The following is an 18879-nucleotide window of genomic DNA, read 5'->3' as shown; positions in this document are numbered from 1 at the left end:
AAGGGCAGCCGACCCCGGAGGATTTCCGTCTCGCCCGAGGCCCCCCTCCAACGGCGAATATATTTCCGGCTCGCCCGAGGCCCTGCCTTCGCTAAGAAGCAACCCTGACCAAATCGCCGCACCAACCGACCAAATCGCAGGAGCATTTAATGCAAAGGTGGCCTGACACCTTTATCCTGACGCGCGCCCCCCAGCCGGCAGAGCCGAAGTGACCGCCGTCACTTCGCCGCTCCACTGACCGGCCTGACAGAAGGACAGCACCGCCTGCGCCACTCCGACTGCGGTGCCACTTGACAGTGAGACTGACAGGCAGTCAGGCCCGGCCGAAGGCACCATAGGAAGCTCCGCTCCGCCCGACCCAGGGCTCGGACTCGGGCTAAGTCCCGAAAGACAGCGAACTCCGCTCCGCCCGACCCAGGGCTCGGACTCGGGCTAAGTCCCGGAAGACGGCGAACTCCGCTCCGCCCGACCCAGGGCTCGGACTCGGGCTCAGCCCCAGAAGACGACGAACTCCGCTTCGCCCGACCCCAGGGCTCGGACTCCGCCCTGGCCTCAGCCGAGGGCCTCCGCCTCGCCCGACCCAGGGGCTCGGACTCGACCTCGGCCACGGAAGACAGACTCGACCTCGGCTTCGGAGGAGCTTCCACATCGCCCAACCTAGGGCGCAGGCCAGCCACGTCGACAGGAGGCGCCATCATCGCCCTACCCCGAGCTGACTCGGGCCGCAGGAAACAAGACCGGCGTCCCATCTGGCTCGCTCCGCCAGATAGGCAATGATGACGCCCCCATACTCTGTGACGACGGCGGCTCTCGGCCCCCTTACGGAAACAGGAGGACGTCAGCAAGGACTCAACCGCTCCGACAGTTGTCCCTCCGCCAGGCTCCATCGCTCCTCCGACGGCCACGGCATCACACCAGCTGGGTGCCAAAATCTCTCCGGCTGCCACAACGGCATGTACTTAGGGCGCTAGCTCTCCTCCGCTAGACACGTAGTACTCTGCTACACCCCCCATTATACACCTGGATCCCCTCCTTACGCCTATAAAAGGAAGGACCAGGGCCCTCTTAGAGAGGGTTGGCCGCGCGGGGACGAGGACGAGACAGGCGCTCGCCTGGGGCCGCTCGCTCCCTCTCCCGCATGGACGCTTGTAACCCCCTACTGCAAGCGCACCCGACCTGGGCGCGGGACGAACACGAAGGCCGCGGGATTCCCACCTCTCTCACGCCGGTCTCCGGCCGCCTCGCTCTCCCCCCTTCGCGCTCGCCCTCGCGCTCGACCCATCTGGGCTGGGGCACGCGGCGACATTCACTCGTCGGCCCAGGGACCCCCCGGTCTCGAAACGCCGACAGTTGGCGCGCCAGGTAGGGGCCTGCTGCGTGTTGACGAACAGCTTCCCGTCAAGCTCCAGATGGGCAGTCTCCAGCAACCTCTCCAACCCGGGACGGTGCTCCGTTTTGGGAATCTTGAGTTCATGTCCCTCGACGCCAGCTACGACATGATACTCCTTCCACCGCTGCGCGACAACGACAATGGCGGCCGACAGCCCGCCCGCCGGCGGCGGAATCGACGACGTCTTCCCCGCGTGGTGGAAGAACAACCTTTGAGCTCATCCTGCCCTTTCCCCCGTCGACGGAGGGGAAGGCAGGGCGACCAAGGCCAAGCAGGAGGCAGCGCCTCGTCGACTGTCGAGCGAGTCGACAGTCCCGGCACCCCAACGAGGGGCGCACCGGGTATCGAGTTCGCGCTTGAGACGAAGACGAGCGCCGTCTCCCCGCGACACGCCAATCCCGAGCAAGCGGACGACGCCAGCGCGCTCGCGGAGAGCTTGCTGGATGTCACCCTCGTACCTGAGACGACGGTGCAGTCAGTCCCCGACGTGACTTTATCGCCGCTCGTCGACCAAGAGGTACCGACCGATTCCCATTCCACGTCATTTGGATTCAGCCTCAACCCGCCTAGCGACCGTGCTTTGGCGGGCGCTCTCGTAGAGGCAAGTCCAAACCCTCTGGGGTTTCGCATGCGGTCGCCTTGGGACCGGCTGACGGACGTCTCGACCTACGGGCCCTCTGAGTCCGAGGAAGACGACGAGCCCAGCATCTGTTGGGATTTCTCTGGACTTGGCAACCCCAGTGCCATGCGGGACTTCATGACCACATGTGACTACTGCCTCTCCGACTGTTCCGACGGTAGCCGCAGCCTCGGCGACGAGGGCTGCGGCCCAAGCCGCGAATGTTTCCACGTCGATCTAGGGGGTCCCTCCGAAGGCAATCATCTCGGCATGCCGGAGGATGATGACCTCCCTAGGCCGGCGCCCCACGTTGACATCCCACGGGAGCTAGCTGTGGTCCCCGTTCAGGCGGGGGGCCATGACCCACAGCTCGGGCAAATCCGCGGGGTGCAGGCCAGGCTCGACGAGGGAGCAGGAGCGCTTGAGCCGATCCGCCGGGACGTCGGGCAGGCATGGGCGGGCCAACCCCCGGCCGGAGAAATACGTCATCCGCCCCAGGGCTTCCAGCACCGCGTCGCCAACGACGTCAGGGACAGGCCGCCACCCGCATCTAGTGGGGTCGGCCAGAACCTGGCTGTAGCAGCGATGCTTCTCCGCGCGATGCCGGAGCCATCAACCACCGAGGGCCGGCGAATCCGGGGGGAACTCAAGAATCTCCTGGAAGGCGCCGCGGTCCGACGGGCCGAGAGCTCTGCCTCCCGAAGGCAGGGATACCCCTCGGAACCTCATGCCGCGACTTCCCGATTCATGCGGGAAGCCTCAGTCTACACCGGACGCACGCGCAACACCGCGCCTGCGGCCCCGGGCCGCCTCGGCAACGAGCACCATCACCGCGACCGTCGGGCCCACCTCGACGAGAGGGTGCGCCGAGGCTACCACCCCAGACGTGGGGGACGCTACGACAGCGGGGAGGATCGGAGTCCCTCGCCCGAACCGCCCGGTCCGCAGGCCTTCAGCCGGGCCATCCGACGGGCACCGTCCCGACCCGGTTCCGACCCCCGACTACTATCACAAAGTACTCGGGGGAGACGAGACCGGAACTGTGGCTCGCGGACTACCGTCTGGCCTGCCAACTGGGTGGAACGGACGATGACAACCTCATCATCCGCAACCTCCCCCTGTTCCTCTCCGACACCGCTCGCGCCTGGTTGGAGCACCTGCCTCCGGGGCAGATCTCCAACTGGGATGACCTAGTTCAAGCCTTCGCCGGCAATTTCCAGGGCACGTACGTGCGCCCCGGGAATTCCTGGGATCTCCGAAGCTGCCGACAGCAGCCGGGAGAGTCCCTCCGGGATTACATCCGGCGATTCTCGAAGCAGCGCACCGAGCTGCCCAACATCACCAACTCGGATGTCATCGGCGCGTTCCTCGCCGGCACCACCTGCCGCGACCTGGTGAGCAAGTTGGGTCGCAAGACCCCCACCAGGGCGAGCGAGCTGATGGACATCGCCACCAAGTTCGCCTCCGGCCAGGAGGCGGTCGAGGCCATCTTCCGAAAGGACAAGCAGCCCCAGGGCCGCCCGTCGGAAGATGCTCCCGAGGCGTCAACTCAGCGCGGCGCCAAGAAGAAAGGCAAGAAGAAATCGCAAGCGAAACGCGACGCCGCCGACGCGGACCTTGTCGCCGCCGCCGAGTATAAGAACCCTCGGAAACCCCCCGGAGGTGCCAACCTCTACGACAAGATGCTCAAGGAGCCGTGCCCCTATCACTAGGGGCCCGTCAAGCACACCCTTGAGGAGTGCGTCATGCTTCGGCGCCACTTCCACAGGGCCGGGCCACCCGCGGAGGGTGGCAGGGCCCGCGACGATGACAAGAAGGAAGATCACCAAGCAGGAGAGTTCCCCGAGGTCCGCGACTGCTTCATGATCTACGGTGGGCAAGCGGCGAATGCCTCGGCTCGGCACCGCAAGCAAGAGCGCCGGGAGGTCTGCGCGGTGAAGGTGGCGGCGCTAGTCTACCTAGACTGGTCCGACAAGCCCATCACCTTCGACCAAGCCGACCATCCCGACCATGTGCCGAGCCCGGGGAAATACCCGCTCGTCGTCGACCCCGTCATCGGCGATGTCAGGCTCACCAAGGTCCTCATGGACGGAGGCAGCAGCCTCAACATCATCTACGCCGAGACCCTCGGGCTCCTGCGTGTCGATCTGTCCTCCGTCCGAGCAGGCGCTGCGCCCTTCCATGGGATCATTCCTGGGAAGCGCGTCCAACCCCTCGGACAACTCGACCTCCCCGTCTGCTTCAGAACGCCCTCCAACTTCCGAAGGGAAACCCTGACGTTTGAGGTGGTCGGGTTCCGAGGAACCTACCACGCGGTACTGGGAAGGCCATGCTACGTGAAGTTCATGGCCGTCCCCAACTACACCTACCTGAAGCTCAAGATGCCGGGCCCCAACGGGGTCATCACCGTCGGCCCCACGTACAAGCACGCGTTCGAATGCGACGTGGAGTGCGTGGAGTACGCCGAGGCCCTCGCCGAGTCCGAGGCCCTCATCGCCGACCTGGAAAGCCTCTCCACGGAGGTGCCAGACATGAAACGTCATGCCGGCAACTTCGAGCCAGTGGAGACGGTTAAGGCCGTCCCCCTCGACCCCAGCGGCGACGCCTCCAAGCAGATCCGGATCGGCTCCGGGCTCGATCCTAAATAGGAAGCAGTGCTCGTCGACTTCCTCCGCGCGAACGCCGACGTCTTCGCGTGGAGTCCCTCGGACATGCCCGGCATACCGAGGGATGTCGCCGAGCACTCGCTGGATATTCGGGCCGGAGCCCGACCCGTCAAGCAGCCTCTGCGCCGATTCGACGAGGAGAAGCGCAGAGCGATAGGCGAGGAGATCCACAAGCTAATGGCGGCAGGGTTCATCAAAGAGGTATTCCATCCCGAATGGCTTGCCAACCCTGTGCTTGTGAGAAAGAAAGGGGGGAAATGGCGGATGTGTGTAGACTACACTGGTCTCAACAAAGCATGTCCGAAGGTTCCCTACCCTCTGCCTCGCATCGATCAAATCGTGGATTCCACTGCTGGGAGCGAAACCCTGTCTTTCCTCGATGCCTACTCAGAGTATCATCAAATCAGGATGAAAGAGTCCGACCAGCTCGCGACTTCTTTCATCACGCCCTTCGGCATGTACTGCTATGTCACCATGCCGTTCGGCTTGAGGAATGCGGGCGCGACGTACCAGCGGTGCATGAACCATGTGTTCGGCGAACACATCGGTCGCACGGTCGAGGCCTACGTCGATGACATCGTAGTCAAGACGAGGAAAGCTTCCGACCTCCTTTCCGACCTTGAAGTGACATTCCGATGCCTCAAGGCGAAAGGCGTCAAGCTCAATCCCGAGAAGTGTGTCTTCGGGGTGCCCCGAGGCATGCTCTTGGGGTTCATCGTCTCCGAGCGGGGCATCGAAGCCAACCCGGAGAAGATCGCAGCCATCACCAGCATGCGGCCCATCAAGGACTTGAAAGGCGTACAGAGGGTCATGGGATGTCTCGCGGCTCTGAGCCGTTTCATCTCACGCCTCGGCGAAAGAGGTCTACCTCTGTACCGCCTCTTAAGGAAGGCCGAGTGCTTCACTTGGACCCCCGAGGCCGAGGAAGCTCTCGGGAACTTGAAGGCGCTTCTCACAAAGGTGCCCATCTTGGTGCCTCCGGCTGCTGGAGAAGCCCTCTTGGTCTACGTCGTCGCGACCACTCAGGTGGTTAGCGCCGCGATTGTGGTCGAGAGGCAAGAAGAGGGGCATGCATTGCCCGTTCAGAGGCCAGTTTACTTCGTCAGCGAGGTACTGTCCGAAACCAAGGTCCGCTACCCACAAGTTCAGAAGCTGCTGTATGCGGTGATCCTGACACGGCGGAAGTTGCGACACTACTTCGAGTCTCATCCGGTAACTGTGGTGTCATCCTTGCCCCTGGGGGAGATCATCCAGTGCCGAGAGGCCTCGGGTAGGATTGCAAAGTGGGCGGTGGAAATCATGGGCGAGACAATCTCGTTCGCCCCTCGGAAGGCCATCAAGTCCCAGGTTTTGGCGGACTTCGTGGCCGAATGGGTCAACACCCAATTACCGACGGCTCCGATCCAACCGGAGCTCTGGACCATGTTTTTCGACGGGTCGTTGATGAAGACGGGGGCCGACGCAGGCCTGCTCTTCATCTCGCCCCTCGGGAAACACCTACGCTATGTGCTACGCCTTCATTTCCCGGCGTCCAACAATGTGGCTGAGTACGAGGCTCTGGTCAACGGGTTGCGGATCGCCATCGAGCTAGGGGTCCGGCGCCTGGACGCTCGCGGTGACTCGCAGCTCGTCATCGACCAAGTCATGAAGAACTCCCACTGCCGCGACCCGAAGATGGAGGCCTACTGCGATGAGGTTCGGCGCTTGGAGGACAAGTTCTACGGGCTCGAGCTCAACCACATCGCTCGGCGCTACAACGAGACTGCGGACGAGCTGGCTAAAATAGCCTCGGGGCGAACAACGGTTCCCCCGGACGTCTTCTCCCGGGATCTGCATCAACCCTCCGTCAAGATCGACGACACGCCCGAGCCTGAGGCGCCCTCGGCCCAGTTCGAGGCACCCTCAGCTCGGCCCGAGGCGTCCTCGGTTCAGCCCGAGGTACCCTCGGCCCCCGAGGGTGAGGCGCTGCGCGTCGAGGGGGAGCGAAGCGGGGCCACACCTGATCGAAACTGGCAGGCCCCGTACCTGCAATATCTCCACCAAGGAGAGATACCCCTCGACCGAGCCGAGGCTCGGCGGGTGGCGCGGCGCGCCAAGTCGTTCGTCCTGCTGGGCGATGAGAAGGAGCTCTACCACCTCAGCTCCTCAGGCATCCTCCAGCGGTGCATCTCCGTCACCGAAGGTCAGGAACTCCTGCGAGAGATACACTCGGGGGCTTGCGGCCATCACGCAGCGCCTCGAGCCCTTGTCGGGAATGCTTTCCGACAAGACTTCTACTGGCCGACGGCGGTGGCCGACGCCACTAGAATTGTCCGCACCTGCGAAGGGTGTCAATTTTATGCGAAGCAGACCCACCTGCCCGCTCAGGCTCTACAGACGATACCCATCACCTGGCCCTTTGTTGTGTGGGGTCTGGACCTCGTCAGCCCCTTGCAGAAGGCGCCCGGGGGCTACACGCACCTGCTGGTCGCCATCGACAAATTCTCCAAGTGGATCGAGGTCCGACCTCTGAACAACATCAGGTCCGAGCAGGCGGCGGCGTTCTTCACCAACATCATCCATCGCTTCAGGGTCCCAAACTCCATCATCACCGACAACGGCACCCAGTTCACCGGCAGAAAGTTCTTGGACTTCTGCGAGGATCACCACATCCGGGTGGACTGGGCCGCCGTGGCTCATCCCATGTCAAATGGGCAAGTAGAGCGTGCCAACGGCATGATTCTACAAGGGCTCAAGCCTCGGATCTACAACGACCTCAACAAGTTCGGCAAGCGATGGATGAAGGAACTCCCCTCGGTGGTCTGGAGCCTGAGGACAACGCCGAGCCGAGCCACGGGTTTCACGCCGTTGTTCCTAGTCTACGGGGCCGAGGTCGTCTTGCCCACAGACCTGGAATACGGCTCCCCGAGGACGAGGGCCTACAGCGATCAAAGCAACCAAGCTAGCCGAGAAGACTCGCTGGACCTGCTGGAGGAGGCTCTGGACAAGGCCTTGCTACACTCGGCGAGGTACCAGCAGTCCCTGCGATGCTACCACGCCCGAGGGGTCCGGTCCCGAGACCTCCAGGTGGGCGACCTGGTGCTTCGGCTGCGACAAGATGCCCGAGGGAGGCACAAGCTCACGCCCCCCTGGGAGGGACCGTTCGTCATCGCCAAGATTCTGAAACCCGGAACGTACAAGCTGGCCAACAGTCAAGGCGAGGTCTACGGCAACGCTTGGAACATCCAACAGCTACGTCGCTTCTACCCTTAAGATGTTTTCAAATTTTCATATACCTCGCACCCACGCAAAGTTTAGTCATCAAGGAAGGGTCGGCCTCGCCTCGACAAAGCCCGACCCTCCCTCGGGGGCTAAAAGGGGGGGAACCCCCTCTGCGTTGAAATTTTCCTCGAAAAAAGATCTCTTCTGCCAGAATATCTTTCGTGCCTTTTGACTACTTCGAAAAGTGGATCCTGAAATCGACGGAGTACACGTAAGCAGCCAAGGCTGACCGAGCCGAGGGACTCCTACGCCTCCGGGATACGGATACCTCACTCATCACCTTCTGCCATAAGTAACTCACGTTCGGATAAGTGATTCCGCGGACCGAACAAGTCTTCACATTCGGAAGTTCTTCTGCCGAAGCGATCCTCCGAGCTTTCTCGACTGAGTCGGTGACAGAGCCTCATGGACGGGTAAAGGTGCGTGTAAGCGGCAAGGCCGACCGAGCCGAGGGACTCCTACGCCTCCGGGATACGGATACCTCACTCATCACCTTCCGCGAGAAGCAACTCTCGCTCGCACAAACATCCCAGTTACCGACAAAAAAGTCCAGATACTCGAAACAAGAGGAAAAGAGACGCAGCTTTACAACACGGCGAGGGTGTGTTCTGGCCTCGGCGGCCGCAGGAGACACACGCTACAAGACAATCCGATCCTACAGGCTCGGGTCTTGACGCTGGAAGGGGGCAGCAGCACCCTCGGCATCGACGACACCTTCGGCGAGGTCTGACCTAGCCTCGGACGGCGACGCGGTCCAAGGATCTCCACTCTAAAGGACGACTTCATCACCACGCCCGGGCAATCGCTGCCAGGGTCTTCTCCGGGAATCCGGCCCGAGCAGGCGGCTCGGCCGGTCGCCCTGGGGCCTCGACCAGCCGTCCTCCGAGGGCGCCAGCCCGACCCGAGGCTTCAGCTGGTCAACTCCGGTGTCGGTCCCACTAACGGACGACCCGGCTAGGCTCCGGCCAACCAGGTTTCCTTTTCGAGCCAACTCTGCCCCTGTTCATGCTGATATCGCTGCCCCTGGCCTCGGCTCATCGAAGAGCGGCCAAGGGGTCCCTTTAACTAAGCTAGAGAAGCCTCAGACAACAAGGCCGACCGAGCCGAGGGACTCCTACGCCTCCGGGATACGGATACCTCACTCGTCACCTTGACATGGGGCGACTCACGCTTGGTGAAGCGGTTTAGACAACCAACAGGCGGGTCTTGGTGCTCGAAAATGAGAAAAAAAACGGCTCCATGCCAAAATTACATACATGTTCAGGCCTCGACAGCCACAATGAACAAAAACACTGGCATTCAAAGTGCCATTACAAACGGAACTCCGGTTCCCCCTCCACAGGTACGAACAACCCCACTCGATGGGGGAGGGCCTGCGGAGCAACAGAAGACTGACGGGCGGCTCACCGCCGCCCGCTCTGACGGCAACAACAACGACCCCCGCTCCGGGTGGCCGAACTGCAGCAGCGCAGGCCTCAGGGTGGGTGCTGCTGCAATCTTGCCCTCACCCACGTCGGCGCTCGAGGGGCGAGGACAAGTACAAAGAGCCGGAGGCCCGAAGCGCGGATGGTGGCGGTGGTCCCGTCGGCGACGGGGACTTCTCGAGCCGCCTCCACCTTGGCACCGACGACAGGGGCCGTCAGCCCCCCGGCAGATCCCCACTCAGATCCTCCCGGACGAGTGGGGCACCGACCTCCGCGCGGAGGCGCCATACCGGTGCAAAGGCAGGACCGCCCCAGAACACGAACGCCGCCCTAACAGCGCGCGACATCTTGGGCGGTCCTCCCGTGCACACGGCGCGGCAGCCGCCTTCCGGCAGGAGGGGCTGCCGGGAGCCAAGCCGACGAGCTCGACACGCTGGGGCTGACGACGCCCGCCGTTGACCAGCCCCGCGTTGTCGAGGTCCGGCCCGCCCGCAGGGCCAGCGAGCGCCCTCTCCCTCGAACACCGCAGGAGAGGGTGACCCACGAACCCGCGCGGGAGGTAGAGCTCCGGCTCAGCCCGGCCTCCACCCCAGCGAGGATGATGAACATCCTTGAAGCTGAGGGTGGGACCAAGATCGCAGCCCGGCTTGCTTCTCCCCACCCAGGGGCTGGTAGTCGCCGTCTTGGGTGACTGCCGGCGGGGGGGGTACAACCGGGCTAGCTGATGAAAATACTTGAAGCCGAACGATGGCTGAAAGGTACCAACTCCCACGGAGTTGCGCTCCTCCGGCGATGAGGCGGAAAGACGGCGGGTATCCCCCATCCGGGGGCTTGGAAGGTGGAAAGACATGATGCATAAGGGAGCGCGAAGACATGGTCGCCTTCCAAGGGGGTCGCCCTCCTTTTAAAGGCGACTATCCCTACTTGCGTCCCCAGCCGTCACGGGCTGAGTCTTCTCCAACACGCTCTAAGGCCCTCCCCCTGCGGCGCGGGGGCTGGGTCCCACATGTCATGCGAGCCGGCTCAGAGCAGAAGAAGCCAAACCGCCATGCGCGGTGCGCACAACCGCCCAGCGGTTACAAGTGACCCTCCACTTTTGCCCAGACCAACGGGCGAAAGGGGCGGGCGGCCATGCAGGCGGCATGCAATCGCGCCAAGTGGGCGCACTTCTCCGACTCCCAACACGCCCAACATGGAGGCCCAGGCCCACGTGTCATGCAACCGGCGCGCCGAACGCTTCGTGCATGCGACCGCACCGCCACTTGCGCCACCACCGCGCCTCCTCGATTGCGGAACCAATACCGCGACTCGAGGCGACCCAGTGCACGACCCAGCAGCGCCAGCCTGGCGCGGCGGTCAGTGCGGCCAAAAATGGGCCGGCAGTAATGGCGGTGGCAGGCGGGCGGGAGCAGCGGTCACGTCGTCAGCCAAGCTCACGTCCCATCCGGGGGCAGCGAGAGAACCCTCTCTCACGGCGTAAAGACAACGCGCCCGTGTTCTGTTCCTCGAACGGCTCGCGCACGCGCAACGGCCGCCCCGCCAACCACACGCCCCGTCGCATTAACTCCGCGGCGGGACAGGCGGCGCCTCTGGCAGGAGAAGCAGGCAACGCTTCGCCTTCGTCGTAATAACCGCGCCAAAAAAGGTACGCCGCGTCGTTCGATTTCGTATCCTTTTCCTTTTTTCCTCTTTCTCTCTCTTGCAACAGGGACCGGGAAAGGGGGATACCCCAAAAAGGATCCTTCCCTGTGAAGGAACCAGGCTCCGAGCCACCCTACTGATCAGAGGTTCGAAGGCTGGCCCCTCGAAAGGGTTCGACAACCGCCTCAGATCGCGTGGGCCCTACACCCACTACTGGTCAGAGGTTCGAAGGTCGGCCCCTCGGAAGGGTTCCACGGCCGCCTCAGGCTACTCGGGCTCCGCGCCCATTACTGATCAGGGGTTCGAAGGCTGGCCCCCGAAGGGTTCACAACCGCCTCAGACGCCGAGCGAGGGATGACCATGGGTACGTTCGATACATAACCAAGGCTCGGGCTGCGCTCCCGAGGTACCCTAGGACATTTCCGAGACCAGCGGGAGCGATCTTGTAACGGAATCCCATCAAAGGGAGGCATCGAGCCCTCGGACCCCGTCGCCAGGGGACCGGGTCCGGCAGATCACCCGCAGGTACTTTTGGGCGTGCCTCTGGGCCCCTAGCCGACCCCTAACGAACGGGGCACGGACGTCCACTCGGATTACCCGCTTGCAGCTCACCGGAGACACCATGTTCGGCGCCCATCGAGGGCAACATGGCGCTTTCCCCCCTCCTCCTTGCGGAAAGGCGACGCAGGGGCGTATGAAAAAAGCCGAGTCTGTCCCTGATCGCCCTCTCGCCCTGTGCAGAGGCTCGGGGGCTGCTCTCGCAAACCCGGCTCCGGCCGAACCGTTGACAACGTCAACATACCAGCCCGAGAACTTGGGACCCGACCGTACACCCGGGCTACGGCCAGCTCGCATGAGGGAACAACCCGACCAGCCGAAGCATTACGCAAGGCATTAAGACCTCGAAGGAGTAAAACCACTCCTCCGAGGCCTCGGGGGCTACACCCGGCGGGTGCGCTCGCGCGCACCCACCGGAATAAAATGCAACTGAGAAAGGCTGGTCCCCTTGCAAAAAAGTGCGACGAAAGCCTCCAAGCGAGTGCTAACACTCCCTTCGAGGCTCGGGGGCTACTGTCGGGGACCATAATTAGGGGTACCCTCAAGGCTCCTAATTCTCAGCTGGTAACCCCCATCAGCATAAAGCTGCAAAGGCCTGATGGGTGCGACTAAGTCAGGGATCAGTCCATTCGAGCGACTCGATCACGCCTCGCCCGAGCTTAGCCTCGGTCAAGGGCTGCCGACCCTGGAGGATTTCCGTCTCGCCTGAGGCCCCCCTCCAACGGCGAATATATTTCCGGCTCGCCCGAGGCCCTGCCTTCGCTAAGAAGCAACCCTGACCAAATCGCCGCACCAACCGACCAAATCGTAGGAGCATTTAATGCAAAGGTGGCCTGACACCTTTATCCTGACGCGCGCCCCCCAGCCGGCAGAGCCGAAGTGACCGCCGTCACTTCGCCGCTCCACTGACCGGCCTGACAGAAGGACAGCACCGCCTGCGCCACTCCGACTGCGGTGCCACTTGACAGAGTGAGACTGACAGGCAGTCAGGCCCGGCCGAAGGCACCATAGGAAGCTCCGCTCCGCCCGACCAAGGGCTCGGACTCGGGCTAAGTCCCGAAAGACGGCGAACTCCGCTCCGCCCGACCCAGGGCTCGGACTCGGGCTAAGTCCCGGAAGACGGCGAACTCCGCTCCGCCCGACCCAGGGCTCGGACTCGGGCTAAGTCCCGGAAGACGGCGAACTCCGCTCCGCCCGACCCAGGGCTCGGACTCGGGCTAAGTCCCGGAAGATGGCGAACTCCGCTCCGCCCGACCCAGGGCTCGGACTCGGGCTCAGCCCCAGAAGACGACGAACTCCGCTTCGCCCGACCCCAGGGCTCGGACTCCGCCCTGGCCTCAGCCGACGGCCTCCGCCTCGCCCGACCTAGGGGCTCGGACTCGACCTCGGCCACGGAAGACAGACTCGACCTCGACTTCGGAGGAGCTTCCACATTGCCCAACCTAGGGCGCAGGCCAGCCACGTCGACAGAAGGCGCCATCATCGCCCTACCCCGAGCTGACTCGGGCCGTAGGAAACAAGACCGGCGTCCCATCTGGCTCGCTCCGCCAGATAGGCAATGATGACGCCTCCCATACTCTGTGACGACGACGGCTCTCGGTCCCCTTACGGAAGCAGGAGGACGTCAGCAAGGACTCAACCGCTCCGACAGCTGTCCCTCCGCCAGGCTCCATTGCTCCTCCGACGGCCACGACATCACACCAGCTGGGTGCCAAAATCTCTCCGGCTGCCACAACGGCATGTACTTAGGGTGCTAGCTCTCCTCCGCTAGACACGTAGTACTCTGCTACACCCCCATTGTACACTTGGATCCCCTCCTTACGCCTATAAAAGGAAGGACCAGGGCCCTCTTAGAGAGGGTTGGCCGCGCGGGGACAAGGACGAGACAGGCGCTCGCCTGGGGCCGCTCGCTCCCTCTCCCGCGTGGACGCTTGTAACCCCCTACTGCAAGCGCACCCAACCTGGGCGCGGGACGAACACGAAGGCCGCGGGATTCCCACCTCTCTCACGCCGGTCTCCGACCGCCTCGCTCTCCCCCCTTCGCGCTCGCCCTCGCGCTCGACCCATCTGGGCTGGGGCACGCGGCGACATTCACTCGTCGGCCCAGGGACCCCCCGGTCTCGTAACGCCGACACTATGTTTTCTAATTAACAAACTTTAAGGTACATTAATAAAATAAAATTTTGTTAAACTCTCAAACACCATCAAATAGATGAAAACAAGTTAGGGTTTTGTCATTTTCAACATTTTCCTCACATAAATCCTAAACAAGCTTGGCTCTAAAGTTTATTCAAAGATGTTTAAGCACAAAAGCAAGGTTGATTGATGTCATACATGTTGACTTTGTGAACATGAGATTCAAACTAAAGAAAACATATGTCAATTTATGAGCCTTTTAATTCCAAACATTATGAAAAGACAACAAATGATCAAGATACACTCGTGTTTATGAAAACATATAAGGAGAACTATTGACACACACTTTTATTATTAAAAATATCTTCATTTTTTTAAAAAATAACTATTTACTTTATTTTAAAGAGTTTAACTCTATACTTGTGGCCAAGAGTTTAAAAAGGTAAAGGGTTTAGGGACCTTTTTGGCCTCGGCCAAGGGAAGAACCTAGCTCTAAGTAACATTATAGAGGTACATTCAAATAAGCTGACCTCGCAATCTAATGGATCGACGGCCTTTAAAGCTCGATAAGCATTACAATGCCTAGAGCACAAGCACCCTAGAATCTCTAGGGGTAAAATATTCTAAATCCTCAAGGCACCTGGTGCCATAAGGAGCTAACCTAGAGGTAGGTCCCTATGCCATGTCATGCCCTAGGGCACCCACAAGACCAAGTCCCCACCAATTAGTATAAGTGCTCGAGACCCTTGTGTCATAAGATACCTATTAGTATAAGACTTTAATTAGGAGCTCTCATGTCCCTGAAGCTCCTCGTGTCCTAGGGCGCCTATTAGTATAAGTCTCTAGGGCCCCTTGCCTCATGGTATAGTCCCTTGGGGCCCTCGCACCCCGCAACACCAATTGGTATAATATGTTGATGCACCTCGTGCTCAAGGGCCCCTTCATCCTTGGTCACCTGATGATATAAGCTCTTGGGGCCTCTCATGTCACGAGACACTAATCAATATAAGACCTTGGGGCCCTTGCACCCTAGGGCATATGTTAGTATAAGCCCTTAAGGCCCTCACACCTTGGAGCACCTATTGGAATAAGCCCCTAAGGCCCCTCGCATCCTAGGGAACCTATCGGTATAAGTTCTTGGGACCCCTCATGTCCTATAGTAATAAGTAAGGGGTGCTTGATGTAGATTGACCCTCGAACACATGCTACACTTAGTTGCTAATGGCCCTTCGTCAGCCCTAAGGCCCATAAATTCCCAACCTCATATTCTGAGGTCAGACAGGATCCTTGCCCTATAGGGCTTAGGTATCCCCTAAAGGAGATAGGGCTCAAGGTAGATATGTCTAATCCTGACTCATGGCACAAGGACGTGATAGGCCCACTAGGTGTAGTATGGACCTAGGACATAGACCCCACATATAAGGACCTATAGATTGTTCCTTGGTGAAAGCTTAACAAATAAATCTCGAGTACAACACGTTAAATATGTGATAGGCAACATCATAGGCTAGAGTAAGTGTCATGACACATGAGTTAGATTGTAAGCACTTGAGACCACTACCTAGTACTTGCATTGGTCCTATAGCCACGCATGCGCACGTGAAGTATACCATGAAATACAATAAAGTACAAGGGGCTATACTCTCTACCAATCACCTTCAGTGAGGTGGCTCGGGCACCAGTATTTGTAGATGTAGGTTACCATACATGCCCCTATTGTCATTGTCCCTATCACCTCGAGAAGGGAGGACTACAACCGAGCTCGTATTGTATTAAATGTGATACATGACATTATAGGCACGCTGAAAGGGAATTAGGCTTACACCTATTCCTAATTGATTTTGGTGGTTGAATTGCCCAACACAATTAATTGGACTAACTAGTTTGCTCTAGACTATAAGTTTTACAGGTGCCAAAGGTTCACAATAAACCAATAAAAAGACCAAGAAAGGGTTCAAACAAAGAGAGCAAAAGACAACCGAAGTATGCCCTGGTCTGGCGCACCGGACAGTGTCCGGTGCACCAGGAAACCCGACTCCAAACCTGCCACCTTCGGGAATTCTGGAAGTCGCTCCGCTATAATTCACCGGACTGTCCGGTGTAGCACCGGACTGTCCGGTGCGCCAGCGGAGCAACGGCTACTTCGCGCCAACGGTCGACTGCAGAGGGCATTAAATGCGCTACAGTGTGCGGCTGCGCGCGCAGAAGTCAGAGCACGCGCCAGACGGCGCACCGGACAGTCTACAGGACCTGTCCGATGCACCACCGGACTGTCCGGTGACCCAGAAGACAGAAGCTCCAACGGTCGAACCCTAACGGTCGGGTGACGTGGCTGGCGCACCGGACAGTGTCTGGTGGCGCACTGGACTATCCGGTGCACCATGCGACAGCAGCCTCCACCAAACAGCTAGTTTGGTGGTTGGGGCTATAAATACCCCCAACCACCCACCATTCATTGCATCTAAGTTTTCAGCCTTCAAACACCTTACAAGAGATATAGCATTCAATACAAGACACAAACAAAGAGATCAAATCCTCTCCCAAGTCCGGAATCACTCCAACCAAATTTGTGACTAGAGAGAGAGAAAGACATTTGTGTTCATTTGAGCTCTTGCGCTTGGATTGCTTTTCTTCTTCCTCAATTTTCTTGTGCTCAATTCACTTGTAATCAAAACAAGAGACACCAAGTTGTGGTGGTCCTTGTAGCGGACTTAGTGTCCCATTTGATTGAAGAGAAAGGCTCACTCGGTCTAGGTGATCGTTTGAGAGAGGGAAAGGGTTGAAAGAGACCCGGTCTTTGTGACCACCTCAACGGGGAGTAGGTTTGCAAGAACCGAACCTCGGTAAAACAAATCATCGTGTTTATCCGCTTTATTTCTTTGTTGATTTGTTTTTCCTCTCTTTCGGACTCGTTTCTATTTCTAACGCTAACCCCGGCTTGTAGTTGTGCTTAAGTTTGTAAATTTCAGATTCGCCCTATTCACCCCCCTCTAGGCGACTTTCAATTGGTATCAGAGCACGGTACTTCATTAGAGTCTAACTGCTCGAAGTGATGTCGGGAGCATCCGCTAAGAGGGAGATCGGGACTGGCGACAAGTCCGCAAGCTCGGGGAGAACACACTCAAGGGAGTCCGCCCACAAGCACAAGGAGGAATCCTCTTCCTCCATCAAGTCCCAACGGAAGGGTGACAAGAAGAAGAAGATGAAGAAGGTGGTCTACTATGAGACCGACTCTTCGTCACCCTCCACCTCTGGCTCGAAATCGGCATCCGCAACTTCTAAACGCCATGAGCGCAAGAAGTATAGTACGATGCCCCTTCGCTATCTTCGTATTTCAAAACGCACTCCATTACTTTCCGTTCTATTAGGCAAACCACCTATGCTTGAAGGTGAAGATTATTCTATGTGGAGTGATAAAATGAGGCATCACCTAACCTCACTCCACAAAAGCATATGAGATATTGTTGAGTATGGAGCGCGGGTACCAAAGAAGGGAGACAAGGATTACGACTCGGAGGAGGTCGAACAAATCCAACACTTCAACTCCCAAGCCACTACTATACTCCTTGCCTCTCTAAGTCGAGAGGAGTATAATAAGGTGCAAGGGTTGAAGAGCGCAAAGGAAATTTGGGACATGCTCAAGACCACGCACGAAGGAGACAAGGTGACCAAGATCACCAAGCGGGAGACGATCGAGGGGGAGCTCGGTCGCTTCATGCTTCACCAAGGGGAGGAGCCACAAGCGATGTAAAACCGGCTCAAGACCTTGGTGAACCAAGTGCGCAACCTCGGGGCACCAAATGGGATGACCATGAAATGGTCAAAGTTATTCTTAGATCACTCGTTTTCCTTAACCCTACGCAAGTTCAATTAATTCGTGGTGATCCTAGATACACACTAATGTCTCCCAAGGAAGTAATAGGAAAATTTGTGAGCTTTGAGTTGATGATCAAAGGCTCCAAGAAAATCATCGAGCAAGGCGCCTCCTCCACACCCGATGAACAACCCGTTGCATTCAAGGCAACGGAGAAGAAGAAAGAAGACTCTACACCTAGTAGGGTCCCCATTGACGCCTCCAAGCTCGACAACGAGGAAATGGCGCTCATCATCAAGAGCTTTCGCCAAATCCTCAAGCAAAGGAGGGGGAAGGACTACAAGCCCTGCTCCAAGAAAGTTTGCTACAAGTGTGGTAAGCCCAGTCATTTTATTGCAAAATATCCATTGTCCAGTGATAGTGACAGGGGCGACGACAAGAAGGGAAAGAGAAGAGAAAAGAAGAGATACTACAAGAAGAAGGGCGGCGATGCCCATGTTTGCCGGGAGTGGGACTCCGACGAGAGCTCCACCGACTCCTCCTCCGACGAGGACGTCGCCAACATCACTGTCACCAAAGGACTCCTCTTCCCCAACGTCGGCCACAAATGCCTCATGGCAAAGGACAGCAAGAAGAAGGTAAAATCTAAATCCTCCACTAAGTATGCAACATCTAGTGATGAGGCTAGCTCTAGTGATGATGAGGATGATTTATTAACTCTTTTTGCCAACCTAAACATGCAACAAAAAGAGAAATTAAATGAATTTATTAGTGCTATTCATGAGAAGGATGAACTCTTGGACAGCCAAGAGGACTTCCTAATTAAAGAAAACAAAAAGCATGTTAAGGTTAAAAATGCTTATGCTCTAGAGGTAGAAAAATATGAAAAATTATCTAGTGAGCTAAGCACTTGTCATGATATTATTTCCAACCTTAGAAATGAAAATGCCAAATTAATTGCTAAGGTTGAGAAATCAAATGTTTGTGATGATTCTATTGACAATCTTAGAAATGACAATGCTAGTTCAATTGCTAAGATTGAAAAATTGAATGTCTCTCTTGCTAGCCTTAGAAATGAGAATGAAAAATTAATTGCTAAGGCTAAGGAATTAGATGTTTGCAAAGCTTATATTTCCAATCTTAGAGATGAGAATGACATTTTACATGCTAAGATTGTTGAGTTAATAACTTGCAAACCCTCTACATCTACCGTTGAGCATGTTACTATTTGCACTAGATGTAGAGATATGAACATTGATGCTATTCATGATCACCTAGCTTTAATTAAGAAACAAAATGATCACATAGCTCAACTTAGTGCTAAGATTGATGAGCATGACTTAGAAAATGAAAAATTTAAATTTGCTAGA

Source organism: Zea mays, chromosome 1, assembly GCF_902167145.1.
Source record: "Zea mays cultivar B73 chromosome 1, Zm-B73-REFERENCE-NAM-5.0, whole genome shotgun sequence".
Taxonomy (NCBI): Eukaryota; Viridiplantae; Streptophyta; class Magnoliopsida; order Poales; family Poaceae; genus Zea; species Zea mays.
The sequence above is the reverse complement of the archived record's forward strand: the minus strand, read 5'-3'. Positions refer to the sequence as shown.